Source organism: Cygnus atratus, chromosome 26 (assembly GCF_013377495.2).
Source record: "Cygnus atratus isolate AKBS03 ecotype Queensland, Australia chromosome 26, CAtr_DNAZoo_HiC_assembly, whole genome shotgun sequence".
Classification (NCBI taxonomy): Eukaryota; Metazoa; Chordata; class Aves; order Anseriformes; family Anatidae; genus Cygnus; species Cygnus atratus.
Window position 1 is genome coordinate 988,536 of NC_066387.1, and position 22,063 is coordinate 1,010,598.

Genomic DNA, 22,063 nt, shown 5'->3' on the forward strand with positions numbered 1-22,063 from the left:
GGGCTAAGGGGTTTTTGGGGGGGGCTAATGGGGAGGTTGGGGGGCTTGGGGGGTCGGGGGGGGTCTTGGGGCTTGAGGGGGGCGCTGGGGGGGTTGGGGTTGAGGGTTGGAGGTTGGGGGAGGTCTGGGGGGGTAGGGGGGGGCCCTGGGGGTGCTGGAGGTTGAGGGAGGGGGGAGGGGTTAAGGGGAGGGGGTCTGGGGTGGGGGGTCACGGGGGGTGTCAGTGGGGGGGGCGTAGGGGTGCTTTTGGGGAGGGGGGGCTCTGCTGGGGTCCCAGGGTCTTTGGGAAGGGGAGGGGGGGGGCTGGGAGGGAGGTGCGTGGGGTGCTTGGAACCCACCGGGGTTCGGGACCCGGTGGTGGGGGGGGTGGCTGGCAGGGGAGGGCCCCAGAGCCCCCCCTCGGGGGCTTGGGGGGGCGGCTTGGGGGGGGGGCAATGCCCCCTGGTGGGGTCACATCTGTGTGAGATGGGGGCGCCTCGGTACAGGGGGGCTGCGGGGGGTCGGGGTGGAAAGCAAGGGGGGGTCCCATGGCAGGGGGGGGTCCTATGGCAGGGGGGGTCCTGTGGTAGGGGGGGGTCTGGTGGGGGTCAGTGCTTGGGGTGTGTTGTGGTGTGAGGTCCCCAAAGGGGGGGGTGGCCGCACTCCTGGTGCTGCAGACAAAGGCAGAAGCCCATCTGCCCCCCTCCTCCCCCCCCCCCTCATTATTACTAATCAGGACAAACGAGCCGCAGGTGCCCCGTAGGAGGCCCAGGAGCGGGGTCTGGACCCGATGGGCACCCGAGGCCCGCCCTTGGGTCCCCTACAGCCCCCCCCGGCAGCGGGGCAGCGGGGGGACACGGGGTGCCCCCACCGGGGTGCCCCCAAATGTGGCCCCGGGCCCCCACCTGCGGCCGTGAGCACAAAGAAACGCAGGGCGCTGCGGCCGCTCGGAGCCGCTCCTCGCCCTCTGCTTGTAAATGAGGGGAAAACTTGTGGGTTTTAGGGTGCTGGATCGCATTTAATGTGTTTTTTTTGGGGGAAAACTGGCAGCCTTCGGGGTTGTTTGTGGCTGCGGCCTCCTCGCGAAGCTGACCTGGCCGCTGCGGCCATCGCTACCGGCGGGCGAGCCGACCTGCGGTACGCCGCAGAAGTCGGTAACTTGATCTTTAGTCGGAGCCCGTGAGTAAACTTGAGGCCTTTTAGGTAATTGCCGGGTTTCCCTAACGAGCTGCTCTCGTACGAAGCGTATAGCACCGGGGGAAGGCCTTCGTCCCGCGGGGTCTCGCCCGCTGCTGGCCTTGTGCTGCGCAGGACGTCCAAGTCTGGGCTCCAGGTCAGCGCATGGCCCTAAAACAAGCCCACGGGGGCCCTCGGCCCCGTCTGTCCTGCTCTGGTATCCAGCCAGCCTAGGGGAAAGCACAACCAAAAATCTGTGTCGATGTGTTGAAATAGGGCTTGTCGTCCGAGGGGTTGGTTTCCTTCTGCTGCCCGTAGCTGCGGGACGAAGGGGAATCGCCCTTCGGTGCGGCCGGGGGATTGCCGGGGGATTTAGCGACCGGCACAGGAGGCGCGTTGACACGGAGCCGCCCGTTTTCCTCCTGTCTTAGCACCGAACCGGCGTCGCTTAAGGTAATTAGCGCTCCGTGACACGGGGAGCTGCCTCGGGGAGGCGTCATCCCCGGCGGGCACGGGGAGAGCAGCGCGCCTCGGCTCGGCCGGGCACGGAGAGAGCGGGACCGGGGCCGGTGACTCAGGACTCGGAGGTTTGTTCCCCGCTCTCGCACTTCCCCCCGCGGCCGGCCCAGCTTGTGCCTTCCTGCCTCGCTTCCTTATCTGCCCGCTGGAGATAACCGCGCTGCCCCGGAGCGCGTCCGCCTGCCGAGGCTCGGCGGGGAGGCGGGCGCCCTCCTCCTGCACCCGCGGTGCCGCCGCCGCTCCTTGCGCTCGGCCGGCCGCCAGCGCCCCGCGAGTTGCCGGTAAACCCTGTTTGGTGGAGCGCTGGAAATCGCTGCTCAGTCGCTCGCTGGGAGCAGGGGGGGAAGTTTCCTTTGGCGCCTTCGGGAGGAGGTGGCGAAGGGCAGGGCTCGAGCTGTTGTTTCCAAAGCGCCTTCTTGCCCCTTCAGCGACGGAGCTCGGATCCGAAGGAGGGTTTGGTTCGGTTGCCCTGCACTCGTGGGCTCCGGACAGCTCAGAAATCACGGGGGTTTTGGTGCCGCTCATCGGGAGGCTGCGGGGGGCGGCGAGGCTGGCCAGAGGGACGGCAGCCTCGCTGCGTCGGTGCTCGGGAACGGGGCAGGGTGACCCCAAATCGGTGGTTGTGTAAAGAGCAGGGAGGTGGGCTGTAGTCGTCTGGGGGTTCTGGCGTGGGGAGGGCAGAGCGAGAGAAAAGGGGGTGGTAAGACGCTGGCGCGGGGTTGGCGGCGTGGTTTGAAGTCGGGTGCTGAGCTCCCAAGGTAAAGCTGTTGGGCAGGGCTGCCCGTCGCGGTCCTGCCCTCCGGCTGCGACGGCTCCAGCGCTGCTTTCCCCACCTTTACGAGGAGTCAGAGGGATGGGGATGCGGAGGTAACCGAGCTCTGGAGGGGAGAGCTCCTCTAATGCTGCTCAAATACCGTTCGCGTTATTTAATGCGTTCAGTTACGGAGCAGGAGTCGTGCAGCAGGGAAGGGAGTGCAGGAGGATGGAGCGAGGCGCAGCACGCCTCGGACTTCTCGGGGCAGCACGCGTGGCGGTTAGCTGCCCGCAGGGCAGAGGAGCTGATGGGACGTGTTCCCGTTCCCCGTTACAGGTTTCCTAGCTCGGCGTGCAGAGTGCCAGGAGAAACAAAAATGGGAAGGGAGCAAAACTAGAGGACAATGTAAATACAATTCCCTCCTGTGGCGTGGCTTGACCGCTGTTACAATCAGGACAAACCAGCAAAACTGCAGAGACTTAAAAAAAAATAATCAGTGTTTTATGTTTGCCTGCTCAGTTTGCATTTAGAAATAAATGGCTGGAACTTACAGACGAGGGGCTGGAGGGGCTGGACCTTGCTTTTGGCTGCCTGCTGGAAGCGCCAGGCTGCGGTGGCCTCGTGTAAGCAGCTCCTTTTGGGTGGCTCTGCCCCATCCCTCGGTGCTAGCTCTGGCCGTGCAGATTTTGCTGCTGCCATCTATGCGTCCCCTATCATCATCTGCTCGTCCTGCTAAAAGGCCCTTTATTGAAACGCCAGAACAAGCGGGGCATTGTGCAACACACCCGTGTTTTCGTTTTGAACGCTCCTTGTGAAAGTGAAAGCTGTGCCTGCTGGCTCGGGGTGCTGCCTCCCTCCCGGCAAGCCCCGCTGCTCTACAAAATACCCGAAAAGCCCCGGGCGAATTGGAGCCGAGGCTGGGCACGACGACAGATTTGTGTGGAAGGGCTGAATATGGCGAGCCGCCGGTTAGTTCTCGATACTGGCGGTGGTCAGCGCACGTGGTGGAAGCAGATCTCCGGTTTAATCCCTGTTTTAGGGGTGTAGGAGCTGGACTTTGGCAGGAAATGAGCTGTGAATTCGGGTGATTCTTCAAACTCAGACGTGTCCGAAATCTCTGGTAGTTTTGGATTACGTTTTCTTAAGTGGGTGGGTAGGGATTGGCTGCGACCTCACAAAAAAAAAAAAAGAGGAGGAAATTCAGGCACGCTGTTAGGCTGAGACACAAAACAGGAAATTTAGTTAAGGATTATGCTTTTTCATAATTTATTGCATGTTTTTCCTCGTTCCTGTTAACAGACTAGAAAAAAGTTGTACCGTACCCTAGCCTGCGTAATCAGAAAGCACTTCTGAATTTGCAGCTAGAGACTTTCCTTGTTGGTGGACCTCTGAGAAGCTGCAAAAGCTGAGAACGCTCGGTAACTCCTGCTTTGTTTTACTCTCATTCTATAGAAAGGGGGAGGAAAGCTGGGGAAAGGACCGCGTAAGAGCAATTTTAAAAACATCCCGCTCCAAAGGCGAGCGAGCGAGGGAAAAAACTGGCCCTGGCCTGTGGCCAGTGCTCGCGGTGGGCTCTGTGCTGGTGGGAGGATGGAGGGAGGATGGAGGGAGGGAGAGGGGGGTGGAAGGAGGATGGACGGAGGGATGGATGTATGGACGTTCCTCTCCTGTCCTCCAGCAGCCTCCCCTCCTTGCCACGCTCGGGGAGCCGCCGGCACGCGGGGCCGACGTGCTGCTGCTGCGCTCCAGAAGCTCCCTTCGCCTTGCCCCCTTCAGAAGAACGAAATCTATTTTTAAACGTATAGAATGGTTGGGTGTTTGCTTTTGTGAGCCCTGAAGGCTTTTTGTCCATTTCTGCCTCGTCTGCTCTCGCGGCGAGACCTTGTGCTGTTTTTCTGGCGTGTTTTAACCCTTTTCTGCTTGCCCTCAGATTTTGCTGCTGCGGCTCTGAAACTACGGCAGGGCTGCTCGGTAGATGTGCTACAGAAACTGCTTTTAGGAGATTATTCCTGCTGTAGTCATGGTTATTCTCATTTCCTCCAGTCTAAGGGTAACTTCTTTGTTTGCTGGCAGAGGATCGGTGTTTATGCTCAAATCATGACGTATCGCAGCTTCTCTGCTCAGTTACTCGCGATGAACTATGGTACAATTCCCAAACACCAGCGTCGTGAATTTAATCTTACTATGCGACTTCTCTATGAGAAGAGGAGCACAGGCTTGTTGGAGAGCCTCTTTTCCCTTTTTTTTTTTTTTAAAGAAAAGTCCTTAGTTAAGGGCAAGAAATGCGATCGTTTTGCTTGTAGTTTTGGAGTTATGTCCAAAACTGTAATCATAGAAGTGGCTCCAGAGCCTCAAAACAAAAGTGGTGCTGGTCATCAGGTGGGATAGAAAATGAGCTTTTGTAAAGCACCTGCTGAAGCTCACAGGTGGATCTGGAACTGAGCATATTTTCTGCTTAAGGACTAGAACTGTGGCTTAGAAATGGGGAAAGAAGAGAATTATTCTCTAATTTTGGAGGCATTGGTTTGAAAAGCAGGGAAGGATTAGAAGAAGAAGACCGGTGTCCAGCAGCTGAGAGCAGGTAGAGTCCTGTTACGACCGAGACTGGAGTTTGGAGGGGAAACCACAAGACTGGGAATCTGTGTTGATGGTCTTTAAACCCTGCTTTTGTGTGGCTGAGGGATTCCCAGCTGGTTTTGTTGGCTTTTGTTGGTTTCTTGGGTGTTTGCTGGTAAAGAAGGAGCGCAGCAGTGTAGGAGCTGAGAGGACACTGCACAGCTCACCGGGTGTTCTTGCTGCTGCCTTGGCTAGGTGAGGGTGGCTGCAGGTAGGGCGGAATTCGTTGCTGGTCTGTGCCACGCTTTAAGGTAAGGAAAAGTTGATTTTGGTACAGATGGGAATGAAGACTGGTTAGTATTGTCACTGGAAGACCTCTCTAAGAGGAATGTAAAAGTACTCGGAAGGAAACAACCATCTCATCGTGTCTTTCTCGCCCATTTGTAGCCCCGTGTGTCAGACCCGTGCTCTGCTGGCTCCGACCGGTGGTGCTGAGCTTCGGGCAGGGCTGTGCTTAGGAGCCTGCTGCGAATTTCCTTCTGGGAAGAGCAACGAGAGCAGTTTTCTGCCGATTTATGCTGCTGAGGTGCGATGCCAAATTCATTTGTCAACGCTCAAATACACGTCTTTACGGTCCCTTGTAGAAACTAGTTGAGGTTGGAGAATTTGCTTTAAGGACGGATCTATTGGCGCATGTGATAAATAGCAGATAGGCTTCGTAAAGGCATCCACAGAACTGCGCGCAGCATTATGCGAGGACGCTGGGGTGAAAAAAGGATTTCACATTTGTTAGCGTAGATAGAGCAGGAGCTGTTGCGAGTGACAGCAGCGGCTCTGTGCTCGCAGCATACCAATGCCGATGGAACTGGTTGGTTGCCAGACATTAGTCATGGGGCACACCTACTTTGGGAGAGTAGCCCGTGGGTTTAGAGAAGTAATTATTTTCTAACAGCCCTGTGGGGCACGAGCAATTCAGCTTCTGGAGGACAAGGAAGGGCTTGCTCCAGAATATTAGTTAAAAAATTGTGTGCATACGAGCTGCAGCTGGTGGCTGCTTGACTAGAATGTAATTTGTCCGGGCATTGTTCCTTACAGGCAGCGTTCAAGACACGAGCTTCTGGAGGCTGAAACAATGGCTGACCCGGTGCAGCTTTTGTGGCTAATTGCGGAGCCGGTGCTGCTCGCTCAGGGAGGGAGCTGAGCTGATTTTGGGTGCGGAGCTGGGCCGGTCCTTGGGCTCGCAGCAGCCCACGGTACGGACCTGGGGGGTGAACGACCGAGATCAGTGCTGCTGGCTGAACTGGGGTGCTCACACGGGTCAGCATCAGGCTCGGAAAAGTCAGCGCTTCTGACGGGTGGCAGAGCTCTTCTCCCTCTGCTTACTAATTAGGTGGTTAACATTCTTCGCCTTATTATCCCACCCTCAGCTTTCCTTTCTAGGGATCTGGGTTGACACTTCGTAGAGGCTCCTAAGGAGCAATTAGCTCTCACGTTTCTGAAGCCTTCAAGGAGAAGCTGCTCTTTTGGTGCATGTTTGTGAAAAATGTTTGTGGTGTCCGTGCGTGGAAAAAATACGTGCTAGATGTGATATTTTCTTTTTCTAGTGTGTTAATCCGCTCAGTGTTGCATCATGTTTTTCTGTCTTCTTCATTCACGGATGCTTCTGGGGACAGGTCCAGCACAGGCTGGCTGCGGCGGTGCCTTCTGAAGGACTCCGTTATCAGTCTGCTGCCGGAAGGCAAGGCCCTTGTCAGGACGGAGGGGACAGAGCAAGCTTTCCTGCTCGCTGCCAAAGGACCTTGGGGACGGCGCAGGTCGGGGTGCTCAGCCCATTCCAGCGGGCTGCGGGGCTGCGGCTCGTTTCGTGGTGATGGTCTCGGCAGCGCCGGGGCTTGCTTCCCAAAGCCCGTTCGTGCAGGTAGAGCCTGGCTTTGCTGGAGAGGGTTCTTCACCTCTCTTGCGAAAGTTCTTAAAACCCCATGATTTCTTTTAAAAATGTGAAAAATCTCGTGTTAGGGAAACATTCTCGCCTTTGGAATAATACCGTTCGGCAGCGCTGGAACGACACGGTGCTCAAAATAGCAGCGGCTGCCATAGGCCAGGATGGAGCGGAGTCGAGCGAGTTGTGTTGTCAGTCATGGGAGCACAAATCCAATTCCACCTGCGGATGAGCATTCCCGAAATAGCAGAGGGTTGTCAACCAACAGAGGAGATGTATTGTGCGCATCTCTTTTGTGCGCTCCGTTACTGCGCTCCCTTCGTACTGCATTAAGGAGAAAAAATTAAAAGTTGCTGTGGTTTAGCTGCAGCTCGAGAGAGTAACCACTTCCTACTCTCTTCAGTAAATAACAGCTGGGAAAGCATGTTTGGATAGTCGGGTATCTGCTGTTATTTGGTAGGTGAAACACGATCTGTCTGCAGGCGAAGCCCTGCTTGCGCTTACCGCTGCGATCTAAAAGCCGGCTGCTCCCGAATTGCTGCTGCCGAGTTTGGGGAGGGAAAGGGAAGCTGTGCCAGCGCTGGAGAGATGCGAGTGTCTCCAGGGTGGTCAGGAAGAGGGGCAGGAAATCTCAGCTGGGGTTTGACAAAGCTGCTGATGGTGTAGGCGATTTGTCGAGGGCTCCCGGTGCACAGAGGGGCTGCTGGGGCTGGTGGCTCAAAGGTTCAGCGCCGTGCGGGTCCTGCCAGGCACCCACGAGGCGTTTTGGGGCCAAAGTCCACATGTGCAGGCGTCTCGAGAAGCCGAGGGGTCTCCGGCACAGCAGCTGAGCTCCTGAGGACTTGCTCGAGCTGCTGGCCTCGTGCACTTAACCCTTGCTCCTTGATTTAATCGTGTCATTCTTGAGGCTGTTGTTGGCTGCATAAGTGAAGCCTTCCCCCTGCACTCTCTCCATGTGAGTGCCGCTGTGATACGTGGTAAATACGGGTTCAAATTCCTGCGGGACTGATCATACCCTGCTAACCCCCTGCCCCACGGGCCAGATTTGGGGCTGCCGGGCAGAGCAATGCGGCCCCCTTCTTTTGAGCAGTTACCCAAAGGCTGCTGGAATTTTTTAAGTGCATACGAGGTAAAAGTTAATCAAATATAGTGCTTTTTTTAATTACTGTGAAAGGGAGCCTAACCTGTGTGTTGGCTCCGTTTCAATCTTGCTGGCTGCTTGCTTGCAGTGCGTGGTACGGCAATGTAAATTCCTGTTCCTTCAAACCAAGAAACGAGGGCACAACCTGCAGTTGATAAAAAACAGGATGTAACTGTGGGGTGGGAACGAGGGTGGTCTCGGACACTGCCACATAGTCCTGTAACAACATTTGAGAGACTTTTGCCCACGCCACCTTTACTTCTTTATTTTTTGCTGATACCTCAGCTTGCTTGCAGGTTGTGCCTGAACAGGAGTGTTTCCTCTTCCAAGTACTGGTAGCACTGAGTAAATTGCAGAGTTCCTATAACTTGGTGTTTTACGTTTTCACGTGGTAGGCACTTGGTCCTGTGGCCTGTAGGCCAAGCTTCAGTGAGAATATTGAAAGAAAAAGCCATTTTCACTACCACTGTTTAATTTTGTCTAGGAAAACCGGAGGATAATGCAAGCTGACAGTGCTCTTGCTCTCGATTCTTGCACCTCCCTTCCAGCGCAGCGGTGTGTACTGTAGCATCCTAATTTAAGCTTTTTCTGGAGCTTCTTGCTGGAGGAGAAGGTTAAGGAGCAGGTGAACCTGTTGCATGATCTAATGCTTGTCCCTGCCACCTGCGTGCGTTTCTGTTCGACCGGAGGAAATGAGCATTGTAAAGAATCCAGGGAGCCGAACACTCGCTGGCAGACTTGTCTACAAGTACTCTTCTCAAGGTTTCACGAGCTCTGTAAATGTGCTGGAGAGGGATGGACTCGTAAGTGAGAGCTCATAAATTTGTGACCTCTCTCACCTGCGCACCGAGAGCTGGCAAGTCCCTGTCTGTGAATGCAAATTTGCTGATTTCTTTGCCTGAATCATAAATCCATGATTTATGGACGAGTCAGCTCTAATCCATTTGTATAAATATCAGTTTGCTTTCTTGGCTGTGCGACACTGGAGCAGCTCTTGCTAGGAGCGGGCTTTTGGTACCATTTGAAGCTTTTTCAGCTTTCTACCGATAGTGGCTGCTGCTTTGATCTTACGAGTTTTGTGTGCTGATTGCAGCTTCGTTAGCTGGTCTGGGTGAAGACGACTGAGCTGTTGTACGGAGGTGCTAAAAGCGGAGTTGAAATTCAGTCGACCTTGTAAGGACCCTGCGTACGTGTTGGTTTTGGCTTTGCATCACGTCTGCGGGTGGAGTGCTGCTGTTCCTGATGGCACAAAGAGCACCGCTCGCGTTAGGGCAGTGCTCTGGGGCAGCACGTTTCAGTTCCTTCCCAAGTCTCTGATTATGGGTTTTCAGGAGCAGTAACACGATTATAATGAGACAGTTGATATTTTCAGCACCAAGTTAGTAGGGAAACGAGCTATTGCTTTTTGAGAGCTTTTGCTAAAAGAAACTACCAAAGGGCAAAGTATTATTCAGATACCCCTTTCTAAATATGCTTTAAAGAAGCCTGTTTCTGCGTGGAGACCTCAAGCACGGCATAGCTGCGTGTTATCTGAATATTTCGCTGTAAATATAGAGCGAGGAGATTAAGAACAAATGGTGAACGGCTCCGTTAAAACCAGCGAGCATTTTGTTTTGTGGTGCCATGTCATAATCCCAAGTCATTTTTCTTGGGATTTCAGCGCGAAGCTCCTGCAACATGTGTGTGGTAGAAGCACCCTTGTCTCACCTGCTGCTGCAGAGCAGCTGGGCAGGGAGGGTGCTGCTATGCTTATTTTAAGTGTTTTTTTTTTTGGGAGAGAGTGAAATGATAAACATACGAGGAAGGGTTTAGCGAGGGCGATGCAGGTGGCGCTTCTGGTGTGGTTTCTTCATGCTCATCCCTGGAGTCCACACACCTCTGGTAGGGAAGAAGAAGGCTCTGCATCCCCTTGAGACGCAGTGGCCCAGCTCCGGGTTATTTCCTGCCTCACCTCGTCAGCATCCCTGCGCTCAGGGGGCACCCAGGGGTGCTCGAGGAGGGGTGGGGGGCTCTGCTCCCGGTGCTCCTCTGTGTTCTGACCTGGGCTGATAGGACAGGGCCGAATGCCTCCCTTTGCAGGTGATGGCACATCGCGGGCCAGTCCCATGGGTGTCCTCGTGCTGCAGACTCCCTGGGAGGCCGAGAGACCTCGACATTCCTCCTGTCCTCATGCAGCACCTGACAGTGGGGTCGGAGCCACGTCGGCCACACCGTTTGATGCTCGGAGGCTGTAGGTAGGAGGCCAGCGTGGATCAGACGCATGCGCCGCGTCTGCGCCTGGTGTATACCATAGCCACGTGCCGGTGCCCCCCATTTCCCCGTGCCTCCTTCAGGCCAGGCTCTTGGGGACTCCTGGTGCTGTAGGGGCTGGGGTTCGTGCCGGTGAGCGGCCGGGCTGGTGGACATAAGCCCCTTTCCGACTCAGCCCCTGCGGCGTGTGGGCTCGCGATGCCACCGCCACCCCTCGCCTTGTAATGGCAGCAGCAGCTTGAAATGCCCGAACGCACGAGCATGCCTGGTCCTGCTGCTGCTGCTCGTGGTGCTTGGAGGAGGGAGGCTGGAAGAACAAAGAGATGACTACTTCTAATTCTAATTTATATTGTTTCCTGCGAAGCTGTCCCCTCTGCAGGGGAAACACGGTAGGGCCATAACAGGAACAAGCAAACATCCCGCGCTTCCTGGTGACTGTAATGACTCTGCTGACTTGAAATGCATCATTGCTTTGGTCTATCACTGGCTGACTTTTATCTGGGGTGTTTTTTTGCTGTTAATGATTAGACGTTAAACAATTCCCTGTAGAAACGAGCTACGCAGCTACCTGCCCTCGCAGAGGACAGGCCGGCACGCCCGCTGCTTTGATCACACCTTAAAGGAAGCCTAAGCCTGTGGCTGCCTAAAATAATAACGCTAATGTTCCCTGCTCCCTTTGTGCTTCCTCTGTTGTGTGTTGGAAGGTATTTCTCTGCTAACGTATGGAGGGGCCTTGTCGGGGGCCAAGCCCTGAGGGGTCTCGCTGGGCCTCGGGCATTGTGGTGGCAGCTGGGGCCTCGGGCCCAGGAGGGGAAATGGCGGTGGTGTGCTAAGTCAGGGACGAATCCTGCTCAACGCCTGTGGAGACAGGGTTTTTTATCAGAGGTATTCTCGAGTGTATGAATTAAACACAGTGAAGGTTCCTGGGCAAAGGAGAATCGCAGCCCTAACTGGGCCCTGCTCCCCCACCTCAGTTCTGTTTTTTATGTTTGTTGCGTATCCGGTTGTCTGAAAAATAAATAAAAATAAAGTAGTGTTGGGGCCTAAAACGTGGTGGCCCAGGTCTGAGGGTGGCGTTAGGGCTGGCTGTAGCCGCTGAGGACACAGGGGAGAAGGTCGGGCTCGCTGCTCGTGTCCAGCCGCCGTCGCACGTGCCCTGCTGGGCGCTGCCGATGGGGCCAGGGCTCCTCGGGGCCGCTCAGAAACCCGTCCCCGTGGCCCCCCGGCTTTCCTTCTGGCTCTCGTGTGAGATGGGTCCAAATTCCGCATTTTCTTCTGCAGATTTCATCATCTGCCGCTTGACAGAGGAATATAATGCAGCAATTTTCCTAACCTAAATAGTGATTCTGAATGACTGTATTTCCAACTCCCCTCTAACTTGTACTTAATTTAAGTGTGTGGGCTTTTTAATTTGATCATTGTGAGGAGGAACAAAAAATGAAATGCTGCAGATATGCCTTCCCCTTCCCTTTCTTTAGTTAAATCTATCTTTGTCATTCTCTTTCTTTTTGACTTCCCTGAGTTGCTCATGCTATTTTTCTCTGGTTTCTTTTGTTGTAGCTCCTGTATTGCAGCCTTACATCTTTAGAAATATATAATGCACGTATGTGACTGCTTCCTTGCCTTCACAGCATCTCCGCTGTCAGCGTATGACAAATAACATGTGATTGATGGCTGACTAAGCATTCGGAATATTTCTCCGCTCTTTGTGTGCCCGGTGATATTTTTTTTCTGTTGCGCAGGGAGGCAGGAGCGCCTGGCATCCCTTGTGATCGTGGGGCCATCTTCAGACTCCAGCCTGAACTGCACTGAATGCAGGCAGGTGCTCTGCCTCCAGTCAGCCTTAAAGCCGGCTGACCTGCATAGCTGCTGGCTTGCTAACCCGTGAATCCATGTGACATTTCCCTCATTCTTATTAGGTGACCCGAAATAGTTCTGTGAGAGCCGGGTCCGGCCTGGTTTCACACAGGGAGAACGTACTGCCTGTGTCTGTGAGCGTGAGAAGGGTCTTTGTAGCTGGATGGCTGTGATGTCTGCTGTCTTTAAAAAAAAAAATAAAATAAATAAAGATGTGAGGTGCTTCAGCCGGTTGGATCAAAGCCTGATGTTCGCAGAGTAGCAAGCATTCCCTGCAGTAACGTTTTAATTGCTGAAAACTCTGTTTCCTTTCTTTTAGGAGAACCGGCCATTTCTCAAGCCGGAGAGCTCATCTGCCTTTGTTCTGAAGGCGGCAGGGTGAACGCTCCCTAACCAGGTATGTTTATGCAGAAGCACACCAAAAAGCTTTCCAAACCATTCCTCCTGCCTCACAGTTAACTCCTCAGGTCTCTGTATCCTTGATTCCCCAAACTACAGATATCTTACAAGGTGAGCAGCACGAACTGCTAGCAGCACGCTCAGAGTCACCTGGAGGTGGTTTGACCAAGGTCTCGGCACTGCTCGGGTAACAACTCACAAACAGTTGGCATTTGCAATTTTGTCTTCTGTTCCTTGAAAGCCTGTAACTTGAGGGTCGGTCACGCAGCAGCCTCAGGAAGGGCTGCTCCGCTCCTGCCCTGTGCATCGAGATCTGCCGCTTACAATCCTGTCACTGCCGCGAGCACCTCTGTACACCCTGCTTTCGGGCTGAAAAGGTGCTTTTTCAGGGCTGGACGCAGGGCAGTAATTGAACTGCCTTTTCTGTCTAGAGCACTAAGTGCTAGATCTCCGTGTACCCTGCATCAGCTGGTCCCTTAGTCATGCGAGGGGTGAGTGGTTAAATAATTGTCTTTGAAGGCTGTGTTCCTCTGAGGGCTGCTCGATAAATTATGACGAAACTTCAGGCACCTTAGGTAGCGGTAACAACTGCAGCTTTCTGATGGCAGGACAGCAAGGCTGCTGCTCCCAGTGGTACACTGGGGCCTCTGAGCGCTGCAACGGTGGCTGCTTTGAGCAGTAGCCTCTGGTTTTAGCTCCGGCTTTTAGGAGGAGACTGCTCCTGTTTCACTGCTGGGGAGCTGAAACATAGAAGTCCATGTCTGTGAGGGTATTTAGCTGCTCAGAGTCCCTTTGATTTCAGTAGGATGTCAAGTGTCTAAAATTACCCCAAGGTCACAAAGAAACCCAATTTCCTGAGGTAGCCGTTGTCTGTAAGTTGGATTTTTTTTTTTTTAGTGCATTACCTTATTTGATGATTGTTAACATGGCATCACCATGCTTTTTAGCTGTTACATTATACTCCAGGGAAGGCACAATTGTGCCACACACTGTCTGCCTTTCATTCCAGGTGAGAAGATTAAAGTTCTGATAGGGTGGTACCTTCAAGGTTATCAGTTAAAACTGGCCTACCTTAACCGCAGCTCTTCCGATAGACATTCCTCTCCTTTCTTCAAAGCAATACATCAGGCAGCGTTGCTTGTTGTCCCTGACTTGCCTCTCGGGCAGAAATTTAGTTTTTGAGGGATGCCAGCAGCGCTTTGGTCTTCAGCATCCTTCCACAGGGCTGGTTTTGGAGCCTGGGTTCTGAGTGGGATCTCCAAGAGAGGGCAGTGTGTCCCTGGCAGCTGGACCGTGCTGCAGCTCCAGGCGTGAGCTGCTCGTGATCAGAGAAGCAGCGTCAGTCTCCAGAAAGCTGAGAGAGCCTAAGTCCTTAAATCAATTTGGAATGAGTAATTGACTGGCACGCTCATTAGCAAATGTATTAGGAGCTGTGTTTTATCATGCAGCTGGTCGTCCTTTCCCCGGGTTGTGGCAGGAGTACAGCAGTGCTTCCTGTTGCCTCACTTTCATGAGAAATGTCGCCTGTCGGTTCCACTTGCGTCATTTTGCCCTACTTTTTGCACTTGGTGTCTCCTCCAAGAAGGGAGCGATTTTCATGGAATCAGCATCGAGCCTTGCTGTGAGTCAGAGTGGACTGGAGAGTTAATTTGAAACATAAGGAAATCAGGGAGAAAAACGAAAAAAGGAAAACTGATGGAGGTTGTTATATTGTAATATATCGCCTCAGGGCTCCAAGCAGGAAATGCTTATGCCAGTCTCTCTCAAAAGCAAATCTTTCTTCAGTGAAGAGGCAGATTTTTACTGAAGTATGTAAGCATGCATCTCTCCCCAACCCGCCGCCTGCTTTTTTTCCCTTTTTAAGCCATTCCTGAAGCAGGGCTATGAACAAGTCGCCACTGCTGGACTTGGCTTCTATTTTCAGGAGCCGTTTGTGAACCCTTTGCTCCGTTCAGCTCTGCGTGGTGAGCAGCCAGCAGGTTGTCGCTGCCAGGCAGGACCCTCAGCACCTTTCTGGTATTTAGGAAGCTGGGTTTAATCCTGTCGAGTTTTGTTTAGTTTCTAGATTTACACGAAGACATCTTTGTTGGCGACTTGCATCTTGCAGAAATGATGCTTCCCTGGCCTTGTGATCACTGATGCATCAAGAGCACCCCCTTTTCTCAGGGTTCATTAAGGCTTTTATTTAGTTTTCTTGCTAATTGGCTATATAAAACTGCTTGATAGCCTCTAGAAGATAGGGCACTTGTATAACGTGAAAGCACATTGAAATAACCTCAGAAGTTGCGTTGAGATAAAAATGTATCCCTGGAGAAATATCCACATTTAAAACCAAGCAATTAACCTTGCTTTTAAACCCTTCCTTTCCTTCGAGAAGACGTTTTTCTTCGCTCCCTTTTCACTTTCTGTAATGGCAGAACAGATTGAACTTTATCCATCTTGTAGGAAAGGGGAAAGATCCCTTCCCTGGGGAGTGCTTTAGTGCTAGCTTGGAAGCACTGCTAGTTTGTCATCGTGTTTTTTTGTTGTTTTTTTTTTTTTTGCGTGGCATTTTTAGTGATTTGAAGTCAACAGCCTGTTGATGTTTTGTGTTTGTTTTACTGGAACAGTTCTCGAATTGTTGGTGCAACTATGAAAATAGCTATACATTACCCTGCTGAATGCCTGTCATAATATTTAACAGCAAATGCCTGTGCACTTTTATAATGGCACTTTAAGAATTATAAACCTCAGTATCCCATCTGTGTTTCGCTTTGGTATTTACAGTGTAATGAATTCTCCCTTGCTGCTTCAGCTGGATACTCTTTCACCTCCTCTTCCTGTTGCAAGCAGTTGTTAGGTTGGTGTACATTTTAAAATTCCTCCGATTTTTAGGAGGTTGTCAGCGACATAAAAGGACTTCTTGTGTTGCTTATTTGCTTGGCAGAGACACTGAGCTAATCTAATTACATTAAATGTGAGCATCCCTAGAGTGAAGAAGTGCATTGTCCCTGGTCTGATCTCTTTGTAACAGCTGGAGGCATTTGCTAAAACTGGCAGTTTCTCCATAAACAAATATTTTTTGCTGCAGACATAGAGGTTATTTTGTTGCTATTCTTAATTGTTGTCTAAAAGGAGGAAAAGGTGATTGTGGGATGAAAGAGAATTGGAAAGTCCGGAACATATCTGGTGTATCTCCTAGCAAGAGGAGGCTGTTGCTATAGCGCATTTTTGTTCCATTAGTGTTTGTACGCTTTTACATTTCATTTTCCAAACAGCTTGAGGAAATTGGCATCCCATAAGTAAAACTTTTAAAAATAGCTCTGTTACTGCTGAAATAAGTCCTGTTATTTCCACGGGCTGGTGGCCTGAGTCTATTACTGGCTCTCTGAACCCGTGGAAGTGTTGAAGGCGATGGTGCGAAGCGGAGTTGTAACCCCAAATATTTACTGAGGAATTAGTTTGTCCCGTTCCTTTTAAGAATGAACTCTTGCAAATGGAATGTTGCTGTCTGCAGGGTTTATTTTGAACTTTTTCCTCTTTTGCTCCGAGGAAAAACAAAGCCTGAGCAGGAATGCAGGATCGTGTAGGAACTGTGCTTCCGAGCACCCCAGCTGCTCGGCAGAGCCTGGCACAGGGTGGGAACGCAGGCAGCTCCATGCTAGCTGCCCTTGCTCACCTCTGCTGATGGCTTTGTAAGGCCTTGTACACTTAATTAGGAATTATTTCTTACAGGACAACAGGTCTAGAGTTGCACCTTCTGCCCGTGAAGCTGCTTGTGCACGGGTCCTTTGTGCTGGCGGTGGTGCGCGGGGGCCGCGTTGCTTTCTGTCCTCGGGCAGCACAGCTGCTGGCAGCGTTTCCTGTTGCTCTCAGAAACCCGAAGGAGCCGAGCTTCACAGGAGCAGCTGCTGCTCAGAAATCCCCCCGTGGAGAGGCCTCAAAGCGACAGATGTACTGGTGGGGGGCCCGTTGAATGGCTCCTGCGGGCTTGCAGCGTAGGTCCCTGGAGGTGTGAAGCCCTGCAGGCCGGAGGGAAGGCCCCTCTTGCTCGCCTCTCCTCCAAGCCTTCCCTTTTTAGGACTTAAAAAAAGGTTCCAGAGCAAGTTGCCAGCACAGACCTCCTAGCAACTTCACAACCAGCAGTTTGCTTCCAAAAGCAAATGTGCACTGGCTGTGGCAGCTGTTACTTAGCAAAAATCCTGGGCCGTGTGCTGGAAAATAGCAGGACTCCTGTGGGCAAGGAAAGAGGAATCTGCTCGTCCCTTGGAGGAATTAATGGGGAAAAGTTAAAAACTTGATGAACTCTCTCTTTACCGTGGATGTTTTGCATTGGTTGTCCAGATGCAATTGCTTGGTAATGATTTACTATTTTTGGGTGTCTATTTTTGGAGACTGGACAAAGTCTACCTCTGGACCGGTACCTTTTGCCTATTTTTAGAGTACTACGTAGCAGAATTACAACCAGTGTGGGTTATCCCATTAAGGTTCTTTAATTTCGAGCCTGGTCTGAGCACCTTCACCCCAAGTAACGCGTTCCTTTCCCTTTAACTTCACTGAGACATCGGTCCTGGGGGAACCTGAAGCGCTGGTGTGGGTCTGCAACCTGCTTGCCCGGGCGAGACGCGCCACGCTGCGCGGCAGGTGCCGACCTCGTGCGATCGCAGCGTGGCTGTGAATCACGGTCCCGTGCCGGTGCTGCTCGGTGCCTGTTGGTTACCCGCCGGTCAGCAGTACCTGCCTGGAATGCTTTAGTTTGGCCCACGGGTACAGCATGTAACAGTTCCCACGTTCCTCGATGAGGGATCCATCAGACGCCTCCGAAGGAGCCTTTGGCCATTTGGCAGCTTCTGGTTTTCCATGAGCTGTTCTGCGTTGCCCAACCGCGCTGCACGGGGGCGGGCGGCGCGGGCACCGACACGGTGCGGGCACCAACACGGCGCGGGCACGCTGCTCTCACCAGGGCGGGGCTCGGCGGCTGTTCTCACCAACAGCCTGCTGGTGGCTCTGGGCTTCCTAAAACGTGGGCTCTTCACCGAACGAGCAGGCTGGAGCTAAGGAATCAAAAGTCACAGCCAGTGCAAATGCAGTTTTCTCTTATTCTCATGTTGGAATCCCAAATCGTGTTGTCAGGAACATTGCACGTTGACCTTTATTTGCAGAGGTGACTGGGCTGGTGTCTCGTTCACCTTATGCATGCAGTGTCTTTGATTTTTACCCTCTGTCACATAATCAAACATTCTTTAAAAGTCGTAAAGACTGCTCATACAGCAGCCTCTTCCTGCAGAAGGATTCCGTGAATCTTGTATCGTATGTTCCCTCTAATCTTTTCATAGCACTCTTTATTAGTGGCAGTAGGAATAGCTGACAGCATCAGCCGCCTGCCTGCTCTGCGATCCACCGGATCTTGGAGCGTCCGAGGGAAGGAAAGCAAGTTCCTCCTGCCGGGGAGCTGGAAGATGGTGGTGGAAAGGCTCTGCAGCGACTGCCTCCCACGGAGTTCCTGGCACCGCAGGCTTGCTGGTGGGCTGGAAGGGATGATCTGTCTTCCCTCCCTCCAGCTTTGCACCGGCTTTGAGGGAACGTTGGCAGCTGCAGGCTTTGCCTCGGGAGATGCCTTGCATTACCAACTGTTGCCGCTTCCAGGCAGTTCGGAAAGGAATTCCCCTCCTTGCTGCTCCCACCCACTGCAAGGTATCTTTGATAGCGCTGGCACTTGTGGTGCAGGCAGCTTGCCTGCGTGCAGGGCGGGCGTGAGCAAGGGATCCTGGCCCAAAACATAAACAGGGCATGGGTCAAGAAGGACCAAAACCAACAAGGTGTTCTTTCCCCGGACCTGTTGGTGTGACAAATGCCCGCGACAGGTTTCTAAGGAGGATGGCAGAGCCCCCCTGACTCTTACACGGCGATGTTTGGGTCCTTTGTCCGGGCAAGCGCTGCTGTGCAATATCCGCTCGAAGGAAATTGCAGCCTGCTTATCGCCTGCGTAGGAAATGGTACAAGTGGGAGATAGGGGAGTGTCTGCCGCGCGGCTGGCTGTGCACCGGGAGCTGTGTGCTGAGCAGCGAACGCTGTACGCGGCGTACCAGGGGCCAGCTGACTTACTGGAGACCTTTGGCCAGCTGGGAAGTCGCTGGCCAGTGCCGCCAGATGAATGAAAGCAGGAGCTGGCCCAGCTAGTTCACCTTCTTGGCTCCGGCGGTCTTGTTTTCGATGTCAGTAAGCAGGAGCGTGTGGTCACGCTTCGCTCAGCTGGGTCACGCTGCGGGATATCGTGTTCTGTACCTTTGCACTGGGAGAAGCGTGTAAGGAAGGAGGGGGCAGAGTTTATTCCAGCACGCTGAGGTCAGGCTTGTTTTCCCTCTCTGAGCAAGAACAGACCAGCCCCTGGAGTCAGCTTCTGCAAGCCTGTAAACAAAAGGCTCATTTCTGCGGAAAGCCGAAGATGGTGTTGTGTTCCTCTGGAAAGTTTTTTTGGCTTGCTTTTTCCCTGCTGCAAACTGTGCCCGGTGCATTAACCTTCGGTTCAAAGGTCTGCGCAGGGGAAACGCTGCTGCAGTTCGTCAGGCCGAGCTCGGGGTGTCTGCAGGGCTGGCACCGACTGCAGAACGGCCGAGGGGGACAAGTGGGTGTCCCCTGGGATGCTTTGCGAGGGCCGCGGGGCAGTGCTGCGGAGATGAGAGGGGCTCTCTGGGGTGGAGGGGTTCAATGTCAGAACGGCAGGTGCCTCGCAGGGGGGTTGCTGCCCTCGCCGGTTGTTCCCCTGGGAGCTGCTCAGGGCCTGCCTGCAGCCGCAGCGACTTCTGCTGCGGCTCGACAGCAGTCCTAAACGGCAGCGCTTGCAGAAAACCCCAACAGCGCTTAAAATGGTGACCGGTTACAAGAGGGATCTGAAATGCTGCGGTGGCTGCTGTGACAGCGCTGAGCTGGACATGGCCGCCCAGGAATCCCCGCGCTGCTTTTAAAACAGACGGAAAGAAAGGGCAGTCAAAAAGGCAGGTGCACCGACAAAGTTCAAGGAGGAACAGCACAAATAATGGTGTTTGTAACGTCGTTTCAGGCGTTCGCTTAGGTAGCTATAGCTTCAAGACTTCATTTAGTATAGATGAGGGTTCTCCTTTTTTTTTCCCCCCTCAAACTGGTGTGAGTTATTCGGCCGTGGTGTGACTCTCAGAGAAGAAAATCCCCGTACTGGGTGTGTTGCCTCTTGTAATTGCTGTCAGCAGAGCTCAGTTTAGTCAAAAGGTAGATTTGGGTTTTGGGTGGCTCGTCTTTGGCTGCGGCTTCGAGCTCTCCCCTGCAGCTCGGGGGCGGCAGCTGATTCCCGCAGCAGCTCGGCATTTATCACCTCTTCGAGAGCACCAGAGACACTTAAACAACTGCACATACTTCACGGGGCCAAGCTGCTTGCTATTTCAATCTGTTTGCAATTTAGAAGCAGTAATTATTTTTTCATGCTATAAAATCACGTATAGCTGGAAGAGCTGGGAGGCAGCGAGCGGGGGCTACAGCTGAGCGCTGGCGCCGTGCAGCCCGTGATTTACGGGGGCAAGTTCATCTCTGAGAGCAATTAGCAGGAGGCAGCAGGCTATGGGGAAAGCAGCCTTCCTTACAAAAGGCACGTCATCCTCTATGGAGAGGGCTGAAGAGGCTGTTTGCTTATTGATGGCTGAAATTCCTCCAGGCTGCTCATCTTTCTCCCCCCTTTCTGCCGCAGCCCTGCACGCGGGCGATACGATGGAGAACTCGGCTCGAGCCGGGGAATGCGAGGAAGCAGCCGGTGCCTTCCTGGTCTTGGGGTCCAGGAGATGAGCCGGGGACAATCCCCAACCTTTTGCTGTTGGCTGAAGCCTTCAGGCTTGTAGCCCACGCTCCTTTTTGGTCTCTCGGTCCCGTACCCCACTGCAGGTGCTTCCTTTTTCCGTAGCGGGGCTTTCTCTTTCGCTCTCACCTTCTTGTTTACACGGATCGCTGGTGCTGATACTCCTGTTTTCAGTGTGCTATCTGTGAGAATTTGCTATTCTGAAAAAAAATAAAAAATTGGCATGAGGGCTGTCCCTCCCTCTGATTTACTGAAACCTAAAGGAGACGGAGGTAAAAGGGGCAAGGCAAACCACGGCCTGAAACCCAGCGGGGAGTTAAGTGACGTGGGTTTTGCTCCCTAAAAAAAAAATGTGTTTGTGTTCAGGCAGCGAGTGGGGAAAACAAGCAGGGTTGGATTTCGGCTCGGATGGATTCTTGGAAGGAGTCCACGGCTCTCGCTCCCAGCGGCTTTGACTGGAGCGCGGTGAGCTGGGCTGACTGGAGGAGGGTTGAGCAACGGCTTACGGGTAGGCAGGAAGGAGGCCGTGCTCCCGTAAGGCGGCGGGCAGGGGAGCATCCCCGCCTCTGAGAGCGCCGATCGTGTCTCGAAGCTCTCCTCGTGGTGGTTTTTGTGTTTTCCTGAGGCCAGCTCAGTCCTCCTGCCGTAAAGCTTTGAGGTTTTTGTGTTCGTTTCTTGAAAGCTAAGCTTGCCAGTATGTCCGTGCTCAGCCAGGGGACTCTGCGCTGGCTTTTTTGCTCAAACACCGCTCTGCAGCACCCCCCCAGTAACACAAAGGTGCAGAAGCTCTTCCTTCCCCACCGCAGGGGACGCGGGTTCAGCATCTGTTGGCTGTAGTCCTGTAGCTAGATTGCAGGGAACTCTAGAGCAGGGTATTTAAGTCGGCTCTCATCCAGTAGCTGAAGCATTATTTATCTCCAGTTTCAGATGCCACAAATTCAGGGTCAGAAATACACAGCATGACCTCCAGGTCGTGAGCATTATTTATAAAAACAAACGAAAATGCCTTCCCTGCCAGTGTGTCTGTTGTATGCAACAGGGGAAAAAAAAAAGATGTGCTTGGAAACCCCATAAAATTGAAACGAATCAATGTTAATTTCAAAATGTACCTGGGACGTTGCGTTCTTCGGGATGGGACATTGATAACAGTAAAAACAGACGACTGAAGTCAACGCAGCGCCTTTACCACGCTGATTACTGGAGTAAATATTATGATAATAAAGTTGCAGTCAATGGAGCAGGATGTATTATTCGGAATTTGAACTTCATTAATAACGCACCATCTGTTCAGTGTGCCAGTGGCCGATCTCCTGAATCCCAGTGCCCTTTCTGGAAGGAACGGGACGGAACTGGGATGCCCTGGCAGCAAGCACACGTAGGTAGCCGAAACTGCTCCGCTGCAACAAGGTGAGCCAGCACAACTCGACTCTTGGGAAACTCGCAGTATCGTTCTGGTGTTGTTTCACCTTCCTCTGGTGGCTGTTTTACCTGCTACGGATGGAGAACGCCGCGGCAGACAACGCCGCCGTGGTGTTTGCTCAACTGCGTGAGCAGTTCCGAGGCGCCCTTGGATGCGACTCTTCTTGCTCCTGCCCGTCGGAGACCAAGCCTGGCGATTGCCCTGCCCGCGAGGAGCGGCGTGCTGCTCGTTATGTAACAGCGATCCACCTCCTTAATTAGGGAACGAGATCC

The 22,063-nt window shown here is 53.1% G+C and overlaps 1 protein-coding gene across 2 annotated transcripts in view; it reads left to right on the forward strand.

Moving 5' to 3' along the window:
* Positions 1 to 3,693: 3,693 nt before the first annotated feature.
* Positions 3,694 to 22,063, forward strand: part of GNG7 (G protein subunit gamma 7) — a 64,413-nt gene continuing 46,043 nt past the window's right edge. The window contains exons 1-2 of one of the 2 annotated variants that reach the window (XM_035571371.2): positions 3,694 to 3,846; positions 12,491 to 12,568. The gene's annotated coding sequence lies outside the window, so the exon portion shown is untranslated. Of the gene's footprint in view, positions 3,847 to 12,490; positions 12,569 to 12,736; positions 12,758 to 22,063 lie in introns of those variants that run through there. The other variant, XM_050715607.1, reaches the window with a different exon arrangement.